Raw genomic sequence first — 13,129 nt, 5'->3', positions numbered from 1 at the left:
CTGCAGACAGGGAGAAAGAAAACACAGGCATCAGGGCACTGTACAATGGACTCATACACACATGACAGTTATACATGAGTGGCATTGGTAAACCTCAGACATGGCATCACAATCCCCAACACACATGTCATTTCAACTTGCACACATGAGCCATACCACAGCCATATTCCAACTGCCAGCACCATCCATTCACATACAACAGCATGAGCAGCCAAAGGTCATCCACACATCACATGCAACATAGGGAGTACACTACACATGCACACACAACACCAAACCTGCATGCATGTGTACACCTCCGCCAACTGTCGCAGTGTCTTGATCGACATCCATGTCACACCTGACAATCATTCCTCCACATCCTGTGCAATGCAAGCCCACACACACAAGCACCATCCATGTGTCACACATGAGACCCCTCGCATGTGTCACCCTCACGGCCCTGTACACCCCCCCCTACTTGCCCACATAAAAATACATGTTCAACCTGCACACTCCTGGCACACCACACGCACAGTTTACAATCAGTATGCATGTACACTTACCGCTCGACTCCAGAAGGGTCTGCCTCTCAAGGACCTGGACATGGAGCGCTGGGGATATGCGTTCCAGGACCCTCATCTGATCTTCCGACAAGTGGCCGCCCGGCACCCCTTAGCATACGCTGCCTTCAGGAGGCGCCGGGCCTTGTTGAGGGTCCTGGACCTGAAGTCCTCCCAGCGCTTCCTGACACGTTCGTAGTCGCGGACTACCACCTCCTCCGCGTTGATGGCAGTCAAGATGTCCATCCAGATCCGAGTCCGTCCTTCCTTGTCGGCGCGCAACCTTCCGAAGAAGGCATCATACTGCCCCAGGACATGCTCCACCAGGACAGCAACTTCGGTGGCAGTGAAGCTGGTGCCCCTCTGCCTCCTTGGCCGGGGGTTGCCACTGGTGCCAGATGTTGCAGTGCCCGACATGGCAACCCCAGAGGCAGGAGTGGGTAGGCAACTGGGTCCTGGGGCTGGGCTGTGGGGCGATGGAAAAGCAGTCGGGTGTCTTCGGTTCCAGCAGGGGTGGTCACAGCAACAGCACCCCTGGCTGATGTGCAGGCAGCAAATGGCAGGGCACGTGGGCAGCAGGCAGTCAGGCAGCAGCAGATGGCAGGTGGGAGCGTGCTCAGGGCTCTGGGGGGCAGTTATTCGGCCTTCTGGGCAGGAGCGTGGTCTTCCGTGTGTGAACGCGTGGCCAGCTTGATACGGAGTGATTTTGCACGTGAAAATCCAGCATGTCTGCGTGTAAATCGAGGAAAGGCCCTTAGCGCGTAAGCGCGTCAGCACACGTCTGTACATTCATTGGCCCAAAGGCCACCAGCGTATGTGCGTCTATGAAGTCACGTGCACGTTGAATATGGCACACGTTTGAAATGTTGCGTGTTAAAAAAATGAAAGACACGTCCGAGTGTCAAAGTGTGTAATTGGTGGAAATGGCCCTAGCGCGTACACGCGGAAGTGACAAAGCGTGTAATTGGTGGAAACGGCCCTAGCGCGTACACGCAGAAGTGACAAAGCGTGTAATTGGTGGAAATGGCCCTAGCGCGTACACGCGGAAGTGACGCTGGACGTGTGGACCTGCATAAAAGGTACGTGTAGAACACCATTTCCTTGTACGTGCTTTTCGTGGAGAGCAAGTGGGTGAAATCTGTACTTCTTGTTGTTTCACATGCGATTTATTTCACGGCGTTTCAAGTTCGTACTCCCTGTTACCTCTGATAGCTTTTTCTCTTTTTTCTCTTTTTCTGGTTTTCTTGGGCCTGTTCCCTCAAACAGCGTTCCCTTTTACTGTTGTCCTGTCTCCTCAGACAGCGTACAATTCTACTTTTGGCGGGGGTGTTGCCAACGCGCACACGCACTTCTTTTTCACGCTCTTTTTCCTGGCAGACGGTGAGTCACGCACGTATCTAACATCTGTGCTTGCCCCGTGTGTAGCCTACCCCTTCAGAGGTCATTCTAGGCTGCGTGTGACACGCATACGTTCATTCTTGTGTTACTGGGTGCCACAGCGTAGTGCAGGTTTTTTTTTCCACACACGTGGTCTAGGAGGGGTTGCGTGCACGTTATCTCCCTTTTTTGGGATTCCTGTGCGTTGCGTGACCCGTCATCTTTCCCCAGGGGTCACATTCAGCCTTGCTAGAGCACTAGGGTACGATTACCATCTGGTACCCAACCCCTTTGACCCCCAATTGCCCAGGACAATAGTTTAAAGCCACTCCCATACGCACATTAACATCAGTGTCATGGTTGGGAGGCGAGGAATCCGTAAGGGTGGCAAAGGTGGATGAGCCACAAGTGGTGGCCGTGGTGGATCCGGTAGGGGACGGGGCCGTTACTTGCAGGGTGACCCTGTCCTCCCATGTGTGGAGGACCAGTGAAGGGCACCCATAATCCCCCCTGGTTGAGGGTGATGTGGCTGACACCATCCATGCTCAGCCCTTGTTGGACCAGCCCATTGTGGCTCCAGACCTGGCTGACTCCATGGCTGACTTCCAGGTCAGCAGGCCTATGACACGTGCGCTGGTGCACTTTGATGTCATCAGGCCACGTGGATTAGGGGCAGCAAGGTCATCTGCTGCCCCAAGTAGGCAGGGTGGAGAGGCTGCAGGGGCAGCTGCGGCTCCATCCACCCCAGATCTCACACACCCAGCCAGGACAGTGTCGGTCCTAGTCCATCCTGCTGACATTCCCCCTGACACCATTACACTTGAGCCAATGCCTGCACCAACTCCCATGCTGAGTGTGCAATCCCACACTCCTGATACAGTGTCCACCAGGGCTCCTGCCCCTAGTGTCCAGAGCGGCGTAGGACACTCAGGATCACCACCACCTTCCAAGCGGAAGAGGAAGAGTGCTCGTCCGGCACAGGCTGATGCCCCAGACACGGCTACACAGTCCGGCCCATCGAGGAAGCCCAGCTTCACGGATGCCGAACTGAATGCACTTGTCGAGTATGTGTCCGCACTTGATAACGAAATGGTCATTGTTGCAGGATCCAATGGTACATGCCACCCATGTGCTTCATGCAATACATTCTGCGCAGCAGCATTTGGCCATAGCAGTATCCCTTCTGCCAACAGTAGACATCTAGCCCAACAGCACGCCAGTTGCCCTTGAAGTGTCACCTTGCCACAACATTGTTGCTTATTTTTCTCTGTTCATTCAGGCAGATTGTTTGCATTCCACCACTTTTACTAGGCATTTCTCAGTCCTCTAGTCACATGTCTGACATGGCTATGGTAAAGTGGAGTGACTTTGTTACCTGGATATCATTTGTTTAGACATGTCCCTGTGCAATCGGACCATTTTGGACTGGCAGCTCCAGGTGAAAAATCAGACCTGTTTGAATTAGAAAAGCTATTACGTGAGGGAACTGGACTGAATGAATAAGTGCTGCCCTCCTCTCCATCTTCACTCAATAGCAATGGTACATGCCATCTGTGTGATGGCATGTGTATTTCACCTGGCAATCACAGGCCAATGTGTGATGCCACTGCCAGGCAGCATGCAGAAAATGTGTTCATCTTCCATCTTGGTGTCATCAGTGTGTGCCATTTGCCTACCCTTCATACGCAGTGAGGGTGCATGCATGGGAGGGTTTTAGTCATGTGGGACATGTGTCAATCAAGTACTGGTTCTGTTGCTTGTCAGCCCTCATTGTGTGCCATGGTGCTAATGCCTGTTTCCATTTGTTTGCTTTTATGTCTTTGCAGGGGAAGACGCACCTGATACTGCTGGGGTTGTGGAGATGGTGCAGACCCAGGAGGGGTCTGAGCGCCGACCGACCACCAGTGAGGGACGTGGTGTGGTGGTGGGTGAGAACCCACAACTGCTGCAGGTCGTGCTCTCAAGGGGTGTCTCTGGCTGCACCTCCTCCGAGCTGTACTCAGGTGTTGATTCGGATGATGAGACCTACGTGCCGTCGCAGGTGAGTGTTCCTGGGAGGGATTCTGTTCTGTCCGACCCACCTGCACCAGGGTTAGAACCCTCAATGGGGATGTCAGTGTTGGCAGCTACGCCTTTGGCGGTTACGGATGCAGGGTCACACTCTGCGACATCTGATCCTGTTCCTGGGCCAGCAGATCAGAGGGGGAATGCAGTCCTGCAGCCTCAGGCAGTGCCGGCACAGCAAGGCGCAGTTCGCCTTGCCCCAGACAGGTGTGGTGCCCGCCGACGTGGTGGCCGTACGCCACCTGGCAATACCGCATGGGAGCAATCCATTTACGGTATGGCAACCCAACAGGCAGCATCATCAGAGATGATGGCTCAGGCCATGGATAGGGTGGCCACTTCCATTGTCCCCCCCGAAAGGCTGATGGAGCGACTACAGCAGGCAACCGACTCCAATTGCCAGTCGCACAGAAAGGACATGTTGGCGTCCAACAGGGACAGGCGGGCGGCACTGGCGACTCTGCAGGAAGCCATCTCCATAGAGTCCCAGGGCCACAGGGAAGCCCTGAGGCTGGAACTCCTTCACCTCAGGACGACTCTTGTTGAGCTTGAGGCTTCAACAAACCGAAGGACAGAACAGCAGCTGGAGCGTCTCACCCATACGCTCTCAGCTGAGATGCAGGCAACTAGGGCGGAGGTCCGGGCATCCCGTGAGTTGTTGCATGGGGACCTCCGCACACTCATCCTCCAGAACGAGACCTACCACACCGGCATGCTTGCAGCCATGGAGGAACAGACTAGGGCCTTGCGTGGGCTGCCTCCCATAGTGCCACCACCTCCGGATGCAGCTGCACTGGGTGAGAATAGCGACAGCAGTGATACTCCCACAATAGGGTAGCCGTGTGGGCCATGAGCCCATGGAGGTGTTTTTTTTTCGCAAGATCCACACAGGTGGGTTTTGGTGTGCACCCTGTCCTCAGACCACCTGGGTGGCCTCCCCAACCCCCCCGGGCCCATTAATGGCCATTTTTTTTTCATTTTTATTTTTTTATTTTTTTGGGACAGTGTGTTGCCTTGTGTGGCTCCCGTGGGCATACGCTGCATTGCGGCTGGGCACATGCAGGCTTGTCATGTATTTGGTTCAGATGCTTGGGTTTTTGTCACACACACCCCTCCTGCTTCCCGTTTCCATGGGCTTGCAAAGGGTGTGCCCAAGTGACATTGACGTACATGGTGACATTGGACTCCCACTACATGTGTGGGTAGTCTAGTCAATATTGTGTATACATTCCTAGTGCATATTGCTGTTGTGTTGTACACTGCATGTTGCATTGATGTGTAACTCATCATCCATGTCTACCTTCTAATTTGCAGGTCCTTTCCTCATGTCTACACAAGGCCCTCTACTTTGGAGATGGAGTCCATGTTGGCAGCAGTGCACCTACAACTCTACATGGCGGCAACACTGTACAGTTGGAAGTGGTGGGAGTGCAGGCATTTCCAGGTGGTGAGACTACCAATTTCTTACATTCGTAATGTCATGTTAATGGTAGTTTTGAGGGTCAGTAGCTGATAAGTGTTATTGCTAAATACCTGCTCAAGTGTGTTGTTGGTCCTGCATTACTGTGAGCATTTCAGGTGTCGCGAGTTTCAATTAGGGACACTGTACTTTGTGACACTTGTGTCATGTTGTGGGGATTACTTTGTTTACCCGCACATAGCATGACATGGCATGGTGTGTCGTGTGGCGGTGCTGGGGATGGGTTGGGTGACAATGCACTGTCCTCATGTTGCATTTTGCAAGTGGGTATTCATTTTAGCTGCATGAATGTGTTTTTTCACAAAACTGCATTGGTGCTGTCTGTGTAGGTAGGGATGCACACATTGTAACACTTCCAGGTGAACAATCTCAGGCTGATATGGTTTTGACGGTTGATTCTCCAGACATTCAGGATAATTGTCAGGTTGAGTCATCATTGATTGTCAGATGGTATGTGCCAGGGCTATGTGCACTCCACAGGGGTGTGATTTTTATGTGAAGTAATTAGCCACTAGCTGTGTACGGGCTGCCTCCCCCCATGCCCTTTCCCCTCCCATGCGCAGCGGGCGGGCTGGTGGTTGGGGATGTGGGGGCACCACCATGTCCACGGCCAGGCCCCGGCGTGTTGCAACGTTGTGCAGGACACATGCTGCCACTATGATCCTGCACACTACTGGGGGAGCGTATAACAGCTGCCCGCCAGAACGGTCAAGGGAGCGAAAGCGTGACTTAAGCACTCCGAATGTGCGCTCCACTATGCCCCAGGTTGTAATGTGGGCTGTGTTATATCTTACCTCGGGTGGTGTGGTGGGGTTCCGAATTGGCGTCATCATGTGGGGGCTGAGAGGGTACGCACTGTCCCCTGTGGAGGTGGTGATGGGTATCATTGGTGGGGTTGTGACCTTGCTCAGTATCTGATATGCAAGCATGTGCAGTGGCATTCATACTCACCAAGCAGCCATGTATCGTCATGCCGCCCAGCTTCTAGGTCCCGGCTTAGGGTGGACATTCGGTAAATGAAGCTGTCGTGGGTGGACCCTGGATAGTTGGCATATACTGAGGTGATGATTCCCTTGGCATTACATACTACCTGCACGTTGATGGAATGCCAGTGCTTGTGGTTCCTATAGATGTGCTCAGATGCCCTGGGGGGACGTAGAGCCACATGGGTGCAGTCAATGGCACCTAGCACTTTGGGGAATCGTGCCACACCGTAAAAATCCAGGGCGGCAGCATGCCTTTCTGCAGGTGTTCTGGGCAGGTATATGTGCCTGCGGACTGATGGGCGTGCAGTGATGATGTTCAAGACCTGGTGTAGGCAGCGTGACTGCGTGGCCTGTGACACCCCACCCACTATGGAACTTGTCCGCTGAAATGATCCAGTGGCTAAGAAGTGCAGTACATTGAGGACCTTCTCCAGGGGGCTGAGTGCTTGGGAGCACAGGGTGGGTGATGTGAGGTCATCCTCCCACTCACTCACCAGGTCCAGTATTATGTGTGGTGGAAACCTGTACCTCCCATACACCTGGTCATCAGGCATCCCAAAAAGGCTGGTTCTGGGTGTGAAAATTCTGGGCCTGACTATCCTCCTCCTCCTCCTTTGGTAGCCCACGGCCACTGCTGCTAGGAACGGTATATTCATCCTGGCGTCTGAGCTTGTTAGTTTTTTGCACGCAAATTTATGCGTCGCGGGTCGAGCATGTCCTGGGGCAGTATGATGTCCTCTTTGGATCGTCCCGCGCCAGCAAGGAAGGACGGGAGAGGATCTGGGCCGACTGTGTGGTTGCCATCAACGCAGAGGGGGTGGCAACCCGCCACATCCAGAAGATCAAGAAGCGCTGGGAGGACTTGAGGTCCAGGACCCTCGTGAAGGCCCGGCGCCTCGTGGAGGGGGGCCGGGGCCACATGAGTTCCATCCAGATGAGGGTCCTGGAACGCGTACGCCCAGCGCTCCACGCCCAGATCCTTGAGAGGGAGACCCGTCTGGAGTTGAGCGGTAAGTGGCCAAGCATTGCTGTGTGAGACAGGGCATGTTGCAATGTGCTGGTTGTCTGATACTTGCCTGTATGTGTGACATAGGCCATGTACGCATGTATGTGTGCAGGGACATCATGGTAATGCATGTGCGACCAGTGATGTGTGAACCACATGGTCGTTGCATGTGTTTAAATGCGACATGGGGAGCCCTATGCAGATTTTACACATGAGAGCATGCCAGTCTCTGTTCCTGGACATGGGTGGGGGTGATGGATGGGTGCTGATGCCAGGTAAATATATGGTAGCCATGTCTGTGTGCCTGACCTGCGTGTCTGTGACTTGTGAATGCCATGGATGCATGACACATGTGTGTGACAATGCACAGATTCACTGATGCAGCCTAGTTATCCTTGTATCCGCTGTGTTTGGGGTGTATGAGGCCAGATGGATGTGACTGAGGTGAAGTGTGTGCATGTGATAGGCATGACCCATGATGCATGTGAGTTCCATATCATTGTATGTTTCAAGAGTCCATTGGACATGTATGGAAATGTCCATGGCATGCACCATGCCTGTTACTGTGTGTGTTTTGCCTGGACTGACCCATGTGTTGTGGAGGGGCATGATGGAAGTGTACTTTGACAGTGGTACTCATCTGCTATTGCTTCCTGTCTAGGGGACCATTGTACAGTACCCTGATGCTTGTGTTCTATGTCTCCCTCTACGCAGCGGCTAGTGAAGAAGAGGGCGGAGATGGCGCTGTGGAGCAGGGCGGCGGGGATGCCCCCACGGTTGCAGCAGAAGGGGTGGGTGAGCCCCCACAGGGGCCTGCTATGGCGGAAGACGGTGAGGAGCCATCCAGCTTGGTGGTTTCCACAGAGGAGGAGGAGGCCGCCACTGAGGCACACATGGGACCTGGTGGGGGCATCCCTGCTGGTGCAAGTGGTGCAGTCCAGGGGCAGGAGGCAGCACAGGTCACCTTGGAGGGGCCTGTGCATGTCGCTGTCCCTGACCCTGTGAGTGCACCACCATGCACCAGCAGGGATGCCCCGTCCCAGGCCCGTCCGCAGGTAGAGGGGATGTCCATGTCACCTGACTCCCCTCCACCTGTGGACGAGGGGACCCGTGGCCGTATGGAGAAGGTCCTGATTGGGGTCGCGATGCGCGCGGGTGCAATTCGTGATGACGTGCGTGCTTCCCGGGAGGAGCACGCACGTCATCACGAAGAGCACCGTGCCGACGTGGCCCAATTGGGATCTTCCATGTTCGGGGGTTTCCTGCATGTGTCGGCCAATCTGGCGGCCCTCTCCTCCTCTGTGGAGGCTATACGCCGGTCGTTCTCCTTGCCGTCTTCCGGCCCAGATGCCACCAGGGCCCCCTGTGGACCTGCCCTGACCAATGCAGCCAGCTCGGTGGGGATCCCATCCCTGCCACAGTCGGGAGTCGGGGGTCCAGCAGGTGTGGACACCACAGCAACTGTACCCCAGCAGATGGAGGATGTGCCGGCATCATCAGGCAGGGCACGTGCACGACGGCGTCGGTGGATTCCATCAGCCTGGATGCCGTTGTGCTGGCAGAGGTGGTTGCGTCGGAGGCAGCAGCAGAGTCAACATGGGAGGCATCATGGCTCGGGGCCATCAACATCGTAGGGGCAGGCATCGGCGGGAGGGCAGGAGGACCCAGGACAGGAAGTGTCTTCCGGGTGGCTGCGGTTGGGCCAGCAGATAGGTGCGGAGCGGCGGCGGGTGGAAGAGGCGCGGCTCACGATGGTCAGGGCGGAGAACTCCATGCGCAGGGCCCTGAGGCGGGCCGAGTGCCTCAAGGCAATCCGCAGGGGGTTGGAGGAGCAGATGGCATCGTCCCTGCGGACCCTCAGGGCCATGGAACAGGAACACCTCCGGGACATCGAAGAGGAGTTTGATGATGCCCTGGCCCGGAACACCACGGAGTGAGCCGCTGGACTTGCCCGCCGCCTTTGTATATAGTTCTTTAGTTTTAGGTTTCCTTTGTTTCTTCTTATGATTTGGCGTCGACAGACACTGCTCCACTTTTTGTATATAGTTGCATTTTAGTTAGGGTTTTTTGTAGGTTTCCTTTGTTCAGTTTGGCTCATGGACCCTTGGATGTTTTGTACATAGTTCTTCATTGGATTGTTTTATTTTTTTTTGTTTTTATTTATTCACCATGGAGCAATGGTCTTTGCATTTATTTTTCTCTCTCGGATTGATTTTATTTTTAATGTGACTTTGGACAACATTTTTTGGAATTTGGATTTGTAGTTTTGAATTTTATTGACGGACATGCAGCTTATCTTTTCTTTATTGCCATTGTAGTTTGTTTCATTTCATTTGAATTCTATTTTTTTTAATACAATTTTGTTTTCATACTTCACTGTGTGGTATCATCTCATTGGTTTCATGCATGTCATGTTGGGTGTTTTCCCATTCAATTGCAACCATTGTGTGTGACGGACATGGGTTCATTTGCTTTATGAACATTGGGGGTGTAACATGTAATTTCCATTTCCATGTGGTGAATGGGTTACTTGGTAGGGCCTTTTGGCTGTCGAGGCTGACCATAACGCACATGATTGGGCATTCTGAGGACCTGGGTGCAGGGGGACATGAGTGGGGGCCTGGTGGAGGCTGCCCCTGCACTGCTGGGGGTGGGGGTGATAGGGGACATGAGTGGGGGCCTGGTGGAGGGTGCCCCTGCACTGCTGGGGGGTGGGGGTGGTGGTAGACATGGGTGGGAGCCTGGTGGGGGCTGCCCATGGTGGCTGGGGGGTGGGGGTGGTGGGAGACATGAGTGGGGGCCTGGTGGAGGATGCCCCTGCACTGCTGGGGGGTGGGGGTGATAGGGGACATGAGTGGGGGCCTGGTGGAGGCTGCCCCTGCACTGCTGGGGGGTGGGGGTGGTGGGAGACATGAGTGGGGGCCTGATGGAGGCTGCCCCTGCACTGCCGGGGGGTGAGGGTGGTGGGAGACATGAGTGTGGGCCTGGTGGAGGGTGCCCCTGCACTGCTGGGGGGTGGGGGTGGTGGTAGACATGGGTGGGAGCCTGGTGGGTGCTGCCCATGGTGGCTGGGGGGAGGGGTGGGTGGGAGACATGAGTGGGGGCCTGGTGGAGGCTGCCCCTGCACTGCTGGGGGGTGGAGGTGATAGGGGACATGAGTGGGGCCTGGTGGAGGCTGCCCCTGCACTGCTGGGGGGTGGGGGTGGTGGGAGACATGAGTGGGGGCCTGGTGGAGGCTGCCCCTGGTGGCTGGGGGCTGGGGGCGGTGGTAGACATGGGTGGGAGCCTGGTGGGGGCTGCCCATGGTGGCTGGGGGGGGCGGGGGTGGTGGGAGACATGAGTGGGGGCCTGGTGGAGGCTGCCCCTGCACTGCTGGGGGGTGGGGGTGGTGGGAGACATGAGTGTGGGCCTGGTGGAGGGTGCCCCTGCACTGCTGGGGGGTGGGGGTGGTGGTAGACATGGGTGGGAGCCTGGTGGGTGCTGCCCATGGTGGCTGGGGGGTGGGGTGGGTGGGAGACATGAGTGGAGGCTGCCCCTGCACTGCTGGGGGTGGGGGTGATAGGGGACATGAGTGGGGGCCTGGTGGAGGGTGCCCCCGGTGGCTGAGGGGTGGGTGTGGTGGTAGACATGGGTGGGAGCCTGGTGGGGGCTGCCCATGGTGGCTGGGGGGTGGGGGTGGTGGGAGACATGAGTGGGGGCCTGGTGGAGGCTGCCCCTGCACTGCTGGGGGTGGAGGTGATAGGGGACATGAGTGGGGGCCTGGTGGAGGCTGCCCCTGCACTGCTGGGGGGTGGGGGTGATAGGGGACATGAGTGGGGGCCTAGTGGGTGCTGCTCCTGCACTGCGGGGGGGTGGGGGTGGTGGGAGACATGAGTGGGGGCCTGGTGGAGGCTGCCCCTGCACTGCCGGGGGGTGGGGGTGGTGGTAGATATGGGTGGGAGCCTGGTGGGGGCTGCCCAGGGTGACTGGGGTGTGGGGGTCATGGGAGACATGAGTGGGGGCCTGGTGAAGGCTGCCCCTGCACTGCTGGGGTTGGGGGTGATAGGGGACATGAGTGGGGGCCTGGTGGAGGCTGCCCCTGCACTGCTGGGGGGGGTGATAGGGGACATGAGTGGGGGCCTGGTGGTGCTGCCCCTGCACTGCGGGGGGGTGGGGGTGGTGGGAGACATGAGTGGGGGCCTGGTGGTGCTGCCCCTGCACTGCTGGGGGGTGGGGGTTGTGGGAGACATGAGTGTGGGCCTGGTGGAGGGTGCCCCTGCACTGCTGGGGGGTGGGGGTGGTGGTGGACATGGGTGGGAGCCTGGTGGGTGCTTCCCATGGTGGCTGGGGGGTGGGGTGGGTGGGAGACATGAGTGGGGGCCTGGTGGAGGCTGCCCCTGCACTGCTGGGGGTGGGGGTGATCGGGGACATGAGTGGGGGCCTGGTGGAGGCTGCCCCTGCACTGCTGGGGTGGGGGTGATAGGGGACATGAGTGGGGGCCCGGTGGAGGGTGCCCCCGGTGGCTGGGGGTGGTGGGAGACATGAGTGGGGGCCTGGTGGAGGCTGCCCCTGGTGGCTGGGGGGTGGGGGTGGTGGGAGACATGAGTGGGGGCCTGGTGGAGGCTGCCCCACAGTGCTGGGGGGTGGGGGTGGTGGTAGACATGGGTGGGGGCCTGGTGGAGGCTGCCCCTGCACTGCTGGGTGTATGGGTGATAGGGGACATGAGTGGGGGCCTGGTGGAGGCTGCCCCTGCACTGCTGGGGGTGGGGGTGATAGGGGGCATGAGTGGGGGCCTGGTGGAGGCTGCCCCTGGTGGCTGGGGGCTGGGGGTGGTGGGAGACATGAGTGGTGGCCTGGTGGAGGCTGCACCTGGTGGCTGGGGGGTGGGGGTGGTGGGAGACATGAGTGGGGGCCTGGTGGAGGCTGCCCCTGCACTGCTGGGTGTGGGGGTGATAGGGGACATGAGTGGGGGCCTGGTGGAGGCTGCCCCTGCACTGCTGGGGGTGGGGGTGATAGGGGACATGAGTGGGGGCCTGGTGGAGGGTGCCCCTGCACTGCTGGGGTGTGGGGGTGGTGGGAGACATGAGTGGGGGCCTGGTGGAGGCTGCCCCTGCTCTGCTGGGGGTGGGGGTGGTGGGAGACATGGGTGGGAGCCTGGTGGGGGCTGCCCATGGTGGCTGGGGGTGGGGTGGGTGGGAGACATGAGTGGGGGCCTGGTGGAGGGTGCCCCACAGTGCTGGGGGGTGGGGGGTGGGAGACATGAGTGGGGGCCTTGCAGAGGCTGCCCCTGCACTGCTGGGGGTGGGGGTGATAGGGGACATGAGTGGGGGCCTGGTGGAGGCTGCCCCTGCACTGCTGGGGGTGGGGGTGATAGGGGACATGAGTGGGGGCCTGGTGGAGGGTGCCCCTGCACTGCTGGGGGGTGGGGGTGGTGGTAGACATGGGTGGGAGCCTGGTGGGGGCTGCCCATGGTGGCTGGGGGGTGGGGTGGGTGGGAGACATAAGTGGGGGCCTGGTGGAGACTGCCCCTGCACTGCTGGGGGGGTGGGGGTGATAGGGGACATGAGTGGGGGCCTGGTGGAGGCTGCCCCTGCACTGCTGGGGTTTGGGGGTGATAGGGGACATGAGTGGGGGCCTGGTGGAGGGTGCCCCCGGTGGCTGGGGGGTGGGGGTGGTGGGAGACATGAGTGGGGGC

The 13,129-nt window shown here is 57.8% G+C and overlaps 1 protein-coding gene across 1 annotated transcript in view; it reads right to left on the bottom strand.

The window, feature by feature from the left end:
* The window catches only part of LOC138566137 (zinc finger protein 850-like), a 173,931-nt gene that overhangs the window by 135,291 nt on the left and 25,511 nt on the right, over window positions 1–13,129 (bottom strand). The window lies entirely within an intron of this gene.

Source organism: Ambystoma mexicanum, chromosome 2p, assembly GCF_040938575.1.
Source record: "Ambystoma mexicanum isolate Mex_15411 chromosome 2p, UKY_AmexF1_1, whole genome shotgun sequence".
Taxonomy (NCBI): domain Eukaryota; kingdom Metazoa; phylum Chordata; class Amphibia; order Caudata; family Ambystomatidae; genus Ambystoma; species Ambystoma mexicanum.
The sequence above is the reverse complement of the archived record's forward strand: the minus strand, read 5'-3'. Positions and strand labels throughout refer to the sequence as shown.